Consider the following 12106-nt stretch of genomic DNA (forward strand, 5'->3'; position numbering starts at 1 on the left):
ATTATATCTACTATTTGAGGCCTATAAAACTAATAATAGCTTTTGGGACCGGGTCTTGCAGCGATTCTCCGTTAATGATTTACTAGGCTGAACATCTGCGATTGGAACAGCCTAGTAAAAATCGGGTTTTAAACCCGCCCCCTCCAAACAGCTCCAAAATCACACACAAGGGGTGGGGCAGATGCTCAGCCACGATTCAGGTAGGTTTTGTAACATACCTACCCGGTGGGCTGAAGGGCCTGTTTCCGCGCTGTATCTCTAAAACTGAACCCCCAGAGCAGGAGACTCAAGAACCAGTCGACAGAGGTTTAGGGTGAGAGGAGCAAAGAAATTACTGGAACGTGAGAGAGTTGAGGCGGGTACCATAATAAGATTTTAATAGACATTTGGGCTTCTGTATGACTCAATTAGTCTGTGCAATCACAGAAATGTAGTTTGGTTTAGAGATACAGCGCGGAAACAGGCCCTTCGGCCCACCGAGTCCATGCTGACCAGCGATCCCTGCACCATCCAACACACACTGAGGACAATTTACATTTATACCAGGCCAATTAGCCTTCAAACCTGCACGTCTTTGGAGTGTGGGAGGAAACCGGAGACCTTGGGGGAAAGCCCACGCAGGTCACGGGGAGAACGTACAAACTCCACACAGAGAGCAGTCGTAGTCGGGATGGAACTCGGGTCTCTGGCGTTGTAATGGCCCTGTCCCACGATGCGAGTTCATTCCAAGAGCTCTCCCGAGTTTAAAAAAAACCCCAAAACAAACTCGTGGTAAGCACGGAGAATGAACGTAGCGGGTACGTCGGAGCTCGGGGATGTCTCTTAGCGGCTCGTAACGCTAACGGCAGGTATTCGGGAAGACTCGCTAACGGCAAATAAGCTCGGGAAGACTCGAGAAGATTTTTCAACATCGGCCCAGCGGAGGCTTCAACATCGGGAGCCTTCATCGTCTTGATGCAGCCGTGACGGGCGCTGAAAGGCCCCGCGAATGGGCCGATTCAGCCCTTAGAAAGCGGCTGATAAAGTCCGGATGACAAAACATGGGGGGGGGATTGTCCCCCACCTCTCAAAACATGGGGGGTGGGACGTGTACCCCCGGGATTTCCGCCCCTGAGTGTATGCGAGCAGGACATTAAATTAGTGCCTGGTTCACAGATAGCAAGGCATGCGTTCTGCTTTAGCAAGCGTCAGTTTTAAATCAGACTTCAGACATGAGAATTAAACAGACAAGCCAAATGTGTCTGAATTACAGCAAAAAAAAACAACAGTTGCCATTCTCAAATGATTACATGAATTGAGAGATTTCTACAAGAGCTTTGAAACTAAGGCATATGGCCCATCTAAGCAAGCAATCATTGCTAACAGACCTGTCAGCGATTAGTAAGTACCAGATTCCATCTCTCAATTAGTCTGATAGACCAAGAGGGAAAAAGCATCTCGGTAAGCTCGGAGTGCTCATGAGGGGCTGATTTCATAAAGTGCGTCGGTAGAAAGCCCAGCCTCAGTGAATTGACTGAAGATTGCTTACAACTTGGTTGTTTAGATGGGATTGAACCTTTACAGCGGAGAGCACTGAAATGTGTTTATTTGATGTGCGGAACTGCCTGATCTTTGAGTCGTGCCCTCAACAATTTGTGAAGATTTCTTCTCTTCATTGTTTGGACAAAAACATTTAAAGTAACATTTTTGCTTTGCAGTGTATCAAAGAGACATCAAGGTCCCAGCCAAATCTGCACAATAGTTTGATACGTCTCTGTGATGGATATACCAGGAAACACTGCATTGGCTGGTGCTCTCCGTTTCTAGGTCACAAGCATTGATGAAGTTCTCTCAAAAGAAAAAGCTGATGGGTGTATTTATAGATCACAGAACATGGTGGCGCAGCGGTAGAGTTGCTGCCTTACAGCGCTCCCAGCGCCAGAGACCCGGGTTCGATCCCGACTACGGGTGCTGCCTGTACGGAGTTTGTATCTTCTCCCCGTGACCTCGTGGATTTTCTCCAAGATCTTCGGTTTCCTCCCACGCTCCAAAGACGTACAGGTTTGTAGGTGAATTGGCTCGGTATAAGTGTACATTGTCCCTAGTGTGTGTAGGATAGTGTTAAGGTGTGGGGTCGCTGGTCTGCATGGACTTGCTGGGCTGAATGGCCTGTTTCCACGCTGTATGTCTAAACTAAACATGTTACAACATCAAAGGTACCACACAAATGCCAGTTGTTTTGTTTTGGTTAAGAGCGTGTGAGTGATCCCAAACTCCCAGATATAACATTATGTCGGTGTGGACTCGGAGGGCCTGTTTTCACGCTGTATCTCTAAACTAAACTAAAGTGAACAACACAATACAGGAACAGGCCCTATGGCCCACAATGTCAGTGCCGAATATGATACCAAGTTCAACTGAGCTCCTCTGGCTGCACGCAATCCTTAGACACACGATTGCCATAGAGGGAGTGCAGAGAAGGTTCACCAGACTGATTCCTGGGATGTCAGGACTGTCTTATGAAGAAAGACTGGATAGACTTGGTTTATACTCTCTAGAATTTAGGAGATTGAGAGGGGATCTTATAGAAACTTACAAAATTCTTAAGGGGTTGGACAGGCTAGATGCAGGAAGATTGTTCCCGATGTTAGGGAAGTCCAGGACAAGGGGTCACAGCTTAAGGATAAGGGGGAAATCCTTTAAAACCGAGATGAGAAGAACTTTTTTTCACACAGAGAGTGGTGAATCTCTGGAACTCTCTGCCGCAGAGGGTAGTCGAGGCCAGTTCATTGGCTATATTTAAGAGGGAGTTAGTTGTGGCCCTTGTGGCTAAGGGGATCAGGGGGTATGGAGAGAAGGCAGGTACGGGATACTGAGCTGGATGATCAGCCATGATCATATTGAATGGCGGTGCAGGCTCGAAGGGCCGAATGGCCTACTCCTGCACCTAATTTCTATGTTTCTATGTTTATCCCACCATTCCCTGCCATTCCCTGCATATCCAGGTGCCGAAACATCCAAAGCATTCTAAACGCCAACATTGTATTTGCCTTCACCACCACCCCTGACCGCACATTGTAGTCATCCACCACCAACTGTGTAAAAACATCTTGCCCCGCACATCTCCATTAAACTTTGACCCTTTAGAAACATAGAAAATAGGTGCAGGAGGAGGCCATTCGGCCCTTCGAGCCAGCACTGCCATTCACTGTGATCATGGCTGATCATCCATACTCAGTACCCCTTTCCTGCCTTCTCCCTTGACTCCACTAGCCCCTAGAGCTCTATCTAACTCTCTCTTAAATCCATCAGTGACTTGGCCTCCACTGCCCTCTGTGGCAGGGAATTCCACAAATTCACAACTCTCTGGGTGAAAAAGTTTTTTCTCACCTCAGTCTTAAATGACCTCCCCTTTATTCTAAGTGTGTGGTCCCCTGGTTCTGGACTCGCCCAACATTGGGAATTTTTTTCCTGCATCTAGCTTGTCCAGTCATTTTATAATTGTATATGTTTCTATAAGATGCCCCCTCATCCTTCTAAACTCTAACATTAAAATGTTGCTTTCTTTCCAGAGTTTACCTCGGGCCGAAACCCTTCTTCAGACTGAAGGAAATAGGCAACGTTTCGGCCCGAAACGTTGCCTATTTCCTTCGCTCCATAGATGCTGCTGCACCCGCTGAGTTTCTCCAGCATTTTTGTGTACCTGCTGAGATTTAAGATAGACACAAAGTGCTGGAGTAACTCAGCGGTTCAGGCATCTCAGCACCTCTGCAGGAAAAAGTGAAGGGTGACCTTTCTGGCCGGGACCCTTCTTCCCTGATTCCTGGGATGTCAGGACTGTCTTATGAAGAAAGACTGGATAGACTTGGTTTATACTCTCTAGAATTTAGAAGATTGAGAGGGGATCTTATAGAAACTTACAAAATTCTTAAGGGGTTGGACAGGCTAGATGCAGGAAGATTGTTCCCGATGTTAGGGAAGTCCAGGACAAGGGGTCACAGCTTAAGGATAAAGGGGAAATCCTTTAAAACCGAGATGAGGGGAACTTTTTTCACACAGAGTGGTGAATCTCTGGAACTCTCTGCCACAGAGGGTAGTTGAGGCCAGTTCATTGGCTATATTTAAGAGGGAGTTAGATGTGGCCCTTGTGGCCAAGGGGATCAGAGGGTATGGAGAGAAGGCAGGTACGGGATACTGAGTTGGATGATCAGCCATGATCATATTGAATGGCGGTACAGGCTCGAAGGGCCGAATGGCCTACTCCTGCACCTAATTTCTATGTTTCTATGTTTCAGACCGACTCAGCCGGGGGCGAAACTGCGTTGGAGGAAATATTTCTCTGCGTGCAGCCAATGATTGTGCTTTTCCCCGGCAGAAACTGAGCGCACAACGGCATTGATCCATAGAAACATATATTTTACCCGTGGAATCAGAAATTAGCTTCTTTATCAACTATCTGTCTCCATCTGGTTAACAGCAAAATTGCTGCAGACCATATTTCCCTGATTTATCATTCCCTCCGTGCCAGTCACTTATTAATGCAAGGTGTCTGCTCGGGCTCTTTGTCGACTGTTCGATGATCAATAGGATTGCTTCACTCAAGGGAGACACACTTTCATTCTAAATATTGATTGGTGCCCGAGCAATGTTTGTACACTAATCATTCTGGCAGAGAATGTACATCTTTAATCAGATGAACTCAAGGTGATTAAACTGAGCCAGCTTAGCTTTTTTTAAAAATATATCTTTTCAGCGATGATATTATCTTTAGTGTAAGAAAGAACCGCGGATGCTGGAAAAACTGAAGGTGGACAAAAATGCTGGAGAAACTCAGCGGGTGGGGCAGCATCTATGGACACAATAGACAATAGATAATAGAAACATAGAAAATAGGTGCAGGAGTAGGCCATTCGGCCCTTCGAGCCTGCACCGCCATTCAATATGATCATGGCTGATCATCCAACTCAGTATCCCGTACCTGCCTTCTCTCCATACCCCCTGATCCCTTTAGCCACATCTAACTCCCTCTTAAATATAGCCAATGAACTGTGGCCTCAACTACCTTCTGTGGCAGAGAGTTCCAGAGAGTCACCACTCTCTGTGTGAAAAATGCTTTTCTCATCTCGGTCTTAAAGGATTTCCTCTCTATCCTTAAGCTGTGACCCCTTGTCCTGGACTTCCCCAACATCGGGAACAATCTTCCTGCATCTAGCCTGTCCAACCCCTTAAGAGGTGCAGGAATAGGCCATTTGGCCCTTCGAGCCAGCACCGCCATCCAATGTGATCATGGCTGATCATCCCCAATCAGTGCCCCCTTCCTGCCTTCTCCCCTTATCCCCTGACTCCACTATTTTTAAGAGCCCTATCTAGCTCACTCTTGAAAGCATCCAGAGAACCGGCCTCCACCGCCCTCTAAGGCAGAGAATTCCACAGACTCACCACTCTCTGTGAGAAAAAGTGTTTCCTCGTCTCCGTTCAAAATGGCTTACTCCTTATTCTTAAACTGTGGCCCCTGGTTCTGGACTCCCCCAACATCGGGAACATGTTTCCTGCCTCTAGCGTGTCCAAGCCCTTAACAATCTTATATGTTTCAATGAGATACCCTCTCATCTTCTAAACTCCAGAGTGTACAAGCCCAGCTGCTCCATTCTCTCAGCATATGACAGTCCCGCCATCCCGGGAATTAACCTTGTAAACCTACGCTGCACTCCCTCAATAGCAAGAATGTCCTTCCTCAAATTAGGGGACCAAAACTGCACACAATACTCCAGGTGTGGTCTCACTAGGGATCTGTACAACTGCAGGAGGAGAGAAGGAATAGGCGACGTTTCGGGTCGAGACCCTTCTTCTGTCTGAAGAAGCTCATTGATGGGATGGGTTGGGGAGATTCAGATGCGGTGGAGACATCCAAGGCAGAGAGGAAGCATGTTTTGTTCAGTCAATACAGGGCAAATTCTTGCGCAGGGCAGCACAGAGGTGGAGTTGCTGCCTGATAGCACCAGAGACCTGCGTTCGATCTTGACTACAGATGCTATCTGTGTGGAGTTTGCACGTTCTCCCCATGACCACGTGGGTTTTCTCCGGGAGCTCCGGTTTCCTCCCACACTCCAAAGACATACAGGTTTGTAGTTTAATTGGCTTTGTAACTTTGTAAAATTGTCTCCAGTGTGTGTAAGCTTAGACAGTGCTGGTGGGATGGTGGGTCGGCACAGACTCAGTGGGCCGAAGGGCTAGTTTCCGCGCTGTATCTGCAAACAAAACTAAACTCAAAATCCAACGCAATTCTGCATTCTCCGTGAAGTGGCTGGTGAAACTTAACAGCGGTGAGATGTTGATTTTCTCGTTTTCACGGTGAAATTCATTGGCGATCAGCGATGACATCCTGCAGCAGAACAACGGATTTTACACAACATTTGGGGTAATTAACACCCAGTGATAAACAGTTGCCTCGGAGGATTGGGAATGGTCTAATGAGCCATTAGCAGTTGGAGAGGGAAGAAAGATGAGTGCCCAGGAATAATGGGTGGCAGCTGTTGCCATCGCGGCTGCTGCTCATTCCAGCAAGACCACGCCACATGCACAAGCATCCCGATCAAAGGTGAAACCTCGTCTCCACTGCAGCTGGTGTGAGGCGGACGGTACCTGGCTTTGAAGCTCCATGTTCTACATTCAACCCACATCGGAGTGTTGTGAATCTGTCATAAGGAGCAGGGGTGTTGGAGCAGTCCCAGATAGACAGGTAGATAATACACAGGGAGACAGACGGATAGAGATGCAGGTAGGCAGAGACTAATAGAGAGATGCATTGTGTAAGAGGGAACTGCAAATGCTGGTTTAAACCGAAGATAGACACAGAATGCTGGAGTAACTCAGCAGGTCAGGTAGCATCTTCGGAGAGAAGGAATGGGCGAATTTCGGGTTGAGACCCTACTACTTCTACCTATACTGCCTGTCCCGCTGAATTACTGCAGCATTTTGTCTCTATCTTCAGTAGCATTTGTGCCAAGCATTGTTGCCAATGTATAATGAAAATGCATTGAAGCAGCAGCATTTGGAACATGGTGCTACCTAAGCACAGCTACTGAGAGGCTTGGAGCTGCCAGCTGCTGCAGTCACCACCTGCCTTACTGTGAGCCATCAGCCCGTCAATCTGATGAGATTGATCCCTGGGATGGCGGGACTGTCATATGAGGAAAGATTGAAAAGGCTAGGCTTGTATTCACTGGAGTTTAGAAGGATGAGGGGGGGTGTCTTATAGTAACATATAAAATTATAAAATGATTGGACATGCTAAGGAAGGAAATAGGCAACGTTTCGGGCCGAAACCCGGAAGGGTTTCGGGCCGAAACGTTGCCTATTTCCTTCAGTCTGAAGATGGGTTTCGGCCTGAGGTAAACTCTGGAAAGAAAGCAACATTTTAATGTTAGAGTTTAGAAGGATGAGGGGGCATCTTATAGAAACATATAACATTATAAAATGACTGGACAAGCTAGATGCAGGAAAAATGTTCCCAATGTTGGGCGAGTCCAGAACCAGGGGGCCACACAGTCTTAGAATAAAGGGGAGGCCATTTAAGACTGAGGTGAGAAACTTTTTTCACCCAGAGAGTTGTGAGTTTGTGGAATTCCATGCCACAGAGGCCAAATCACTGGATGGATTTAACATAGAAACATAGACAATAGGTGCAGGAGTAGGCCATTCGGCCCTTCGAGCCTGTACCGCCATTCAATATGATCATGGCTGATCATCCAACTCAGTATCCTGTACCTGCCTTCTCTCCATACCCCCTGATCCCTTTAGCCACAAGGGCCACATCTAACTCCCTCTTAAATATAGCCAATGAACTGTGGCCTCAACTACCTGTGACACGGAAAAGAGAGTTAGATAGAGCTCATGTGGGAGGAAACCGAAGATCTCGGAGAAAACTCACACGGTCATGGGGAGAAGGTACAAACTTCGTACAGACAGTCTGTACAAAGCTTGTTCATTCTCCCCGTGACCGTGTGGGTTTTCTCCGAGATCTTCGCTTTCCTCCCACACTCCAAAGACGTACAGGTTTGTAGCATTAATTGGCTTGTAAAAGTTCAAACTATCAAGAGTCAAGAGTCAATTTATTTGTCATTTGGACCCCTGGAGGTCCAAACGAAATGCCGTTTCTGCAGCCATACATTACACACAAATAGACCCCAGACACAACATAATTACATTTAACATAAACATCCATCACATAACTGTGATGGAAGGCCAAATAAACTTATCTCTCCACTGCACTCTCCCCCCCCCCCGATGTCAGAGTCAAAGTCAAAGCCCCCGGCTGGCGATGGCGATTGTCCCGCGGCCATTAAAGCCACGCCGGGTGGTGCGAGGTCGCACACCGGGTCTTGATGTTGGAGCCCCCGGTGTGCGCTCGCAGAGTCCCGCGGCCATTCCAGCCGCGCGGGGCAGCGGTGCTAAGCCCCGCTCCAGGAGCTCTTCGACCCCGCAACTCGGGCGGGAGAAGTCGCCGCCGCAGAAGCCCCGAAAAGCGGTCTCCCCCCAGGGAGCCGCGGGCTCGGCGCCGTCGTCCACAGACCTGCAGCAGCAGCCTCTGACTCTCCGGCAGCAGCAGCAGCAGCAACAGCACCAGCAGCAGCAGCAGCAACAGCACCAGCAGCAGCAGCAGCTATCCCTAGTGTGTGTGTCTGCAAGCGCTGTGGGGCAGCAATTCTACCACTTGTAGATTTGATTCAGTCGTTTGCCCACATTCCATTATTAATGAATGGGAAAAATATGCAATAAATAACAATAAGCAATCAGAATGTTCATTCACAGTTTGCAGCTCTTTTGTTTTTTCAATGGCACGGCTCAGATGACACAGCAGGTCAAGTGTTCTCTATGAAACAACCATTACAAGATTAAGCCAAATGCGCTCTCTCGTTAACAGAACTCTATTAATTACAATAGATTGGAGCAGCCTGGTTAATAAGCCCAGTGCATTAAGATGAACAGGTTTCGATGACCCACCTCTGCTTGTACACAGAAGCACAAAGGACAGTGTCGGAAGTATTCTCGGCTATTTGATGCCAATACCAATATTCGTCCCGGCTAAAATAACATCAGGTCATGTAAGCCGCAGCTAGCTTCTAATTATGTGGTTAACAGAGGTGTACAGCAACATATATAAATATATGAAAGAATGAATGGATACTATATTAGCTCAAGTCAAAGTGAGATGCTTTGTTTTGCATAGTGAAGGTATGCAAAGAGTTGACACATAAAGGGCGCAGACAAAGATACAAAATATTCCATAGTAACACAAAGTATCCCATTTGTGGGCCCCATGCTGAGAATCAAGGGTGATCTTACGAATGTATATTTGGTGCGCCTGTTTGCTGGCATGCGTGCGTGAGTGAATGCATGTGTGTGTGTGTGTGCGTATATATATACACGTGTCCATGTGCAGACCACTTTTGGCAGATCGAGAGCCAGCTCTCAGTTAAGGCAGAGAGTGATGAAGCTCACCACCATCACCAGCAGTGTGACAGCAGCATCTTTGACCCTGTGGCAAGGAATGTTTGAAGTATAGACCACAAGCGCGGCACAAAGCACCAGACGCCCCTCACAACAAATTACTAGGTATTTGTTAGCAGCAGTGGCAAAAATCTCCAGCAAAACAAGAGCGAAATAGCAATCGTTACAAAGTGGGAGCAGCAGGCTTTTGGAACAAGTCGTCAGGAACAAATTGCAGTGCATGCATCGGCAGGGGCAGCCACTGAGCTATAGATCCTCAGCCCATTAACCAGAGTGGATGATGCCACTCACACACCAACCTCCCACTGTCTCAGCGAAACGCCCAGGGCCGCAGAATCAGAGGCAGCGGAAAATTTGTGTCTCCGCTCAGCCAGGAGGACCAGGGCTAGTCGCGGTGACTCAATGAAAGGGAACAGCGGAAATAAAAGAGGCTGGCAATTTGATGCAAAGCAATTCTTCTGGGGATGGCAACGAAGTTACGCTAAAATAACTAGACAGTCCAATCTGTGTCTTTGGTTCTGCCGGCAACTCTTCAGGGAATTCAGGACACGTGCCCCCCCCCCCCCCCCCCACCAGATGTAAACCCCAACATCTGCAGTTCCTTGTGCCGACATCTTGCGGTGCTTCACAACCGGTGAAGGGCTTGGCAGTTGTGGTCCTGGCTATCGGGTGGGGACTGTGATAGATCTGCACCAAGTTCCCACAAACAACCAAGTGGATAAAGCAAAGGGTACCCAGAAAAAACTGACTCTTAGCGATGTCTGGCAAATGACTATCGACCAGGATGCAGGGTGCATGGAGCCTTGGTGCAATAGGTCTGGAATTAGACTGACTTCTTCAGTCAGAGGGTGGTGAATCTGTGGAATTCATTGCTACAGAAGGTTGTGGAGGGCAAGTAGATCAATATTTTTAAGGCAGAGGTAGATAGATTCTTAATTAGTACGGGTGTCAGGGGTTATGGGGAGAAGGGAGTTAGATGGGAGAGATAGATCAGCCATGATTGAGTGGCGGAGTAGACTTGATGGGCCAAATAGCTTATTGCTGCTCCAATACTTATGACCTTAAGAACATCATCTACATGACAGTACCTCAAAGATGGTGACTTCATCTCAGGTTTAGTTTAGTTTAGAGATACGGGGCGGAAACAACCAGCGACCAGCGATCCCCGCACATTAACTCTATCCGACACATACCAGGGACAATTTACACACACACCAAGCCAATTAACCTACAAACCTGCACGGCTTTGGAGGGTGGGAGGAAACCGAAGATGCGGTCACGGGGAGAACGTACAAACTCCATACAGACAGCACCCGTAGTCGGGATCGAACTGGGGTCTCTGGTGCTGCAAGCGCTGTAAGGCAGCAACTCTACCGCTGTGCCACCGTGACTGCCCTTAGATTTGAATTGTTGTCATTATGTCCTTCTGATTCAGACCACTGACCCTTAGCTGACATGGCTGCAGGCTTTATCCCAGGCACTGATTCCAGCAATTCTGATGAATTTCTTAATAGCACAAACCTGCAGAGGGACTTGGGCTCCAAGTCTACCCCACGACAGAAGGGGGAGTTGTACAGTTTGATAGCCACAGGGAAAACGGATCTCCTATGGCGCTCCTCAGGTTGACCAGTGCATCATGGAGGGGGTGAACTGTATTGTCCAGGATGCTCCACAGTTAGCATTCATAGCAAAAGGATTTGAGTATAGGAGCAGGGAGGTTCTACTGCAGTTGTACAGGGTCTTGGTGAGACCACACCTGGAGTATTGCGTACAGTTTTGGTCTCCAAATCTGAGGAAGGACATTATTGCCATAGAGGGAGTGCAGAGAAGGTTCACCAGACTGATTCCTGGGATGTCAGGACTTTCATATGAAGAAAGACTGGATAGACTCGGCTTGTACTCGCTAGAATTTAGAAGATTGAGGGGGGATCTCATAGAAACTTACAAAATTCTTAAGGGGTTGGACAGGCTAGATGCAGGAAGATTATTCCCGATGTTGGGGAAGTCCAGAACAAGGGGTCACACAGTTTAAGGATAAGGGGGAAATCTTTTAGGACCAAGATGAGAAAATCATTTTTTACACAGAGAGTGGTGAATCTGTGGAATTCTCTGTCACAGAAGGTAGTTGAGGCCACAGTTCATTGGCTATATTTAAGAGGGAGTTAGATGTGCCCTTGTGGCTAAAGGGATCAGGGGGTATGGAGAGAAGGCAGGTACAGGATACTGAGTTGGATGATCACATTGAATGGCGGTGCAGGCTCGAAGGGCCGAATGGCCTACTCCTGCACCTAATTTCTATGTTTCTATCCTCCCCTCCAAGACCCACCTCCAGCGAATCCCTTATCATGTGTCTACACACTGTGTGTGAGTGGATCGATTGTAATCACGTATTGTCTTTCTGCTAACTGGTTAGCGCGCAACAAAAGGTTTTCACTGTAGCTTGGTGCACGTGACAAGAAACTAAACTGAAGCTGAACCCTCTTATCCCTGGGCAATCAGTGGAACGCATTGTATAGACCCGAAGCATCGGCCTCTGACTTGCATTCTATACAGTTCAGTGTACTGTCTACATTTAATGATTGCTATTTCACAACGATTTGATACGGCTCCTCTGGAC

Source organism: Leucoraja erinacea, chromosome 35 (assembly GCF_028641065.1).
Source record: "Leucoraja erinacea ecotype New England chromosome 35, Leri_hhj_1, whole genome shotgun sequence".
In the NCBI taxonomy this organism is placed as follows: Eukaryota; Metazoa; Chordata; class Chondrichthyes; order Rajiformes; family Rajidae; genus Leucoraja; species Leucoraja erinaceus.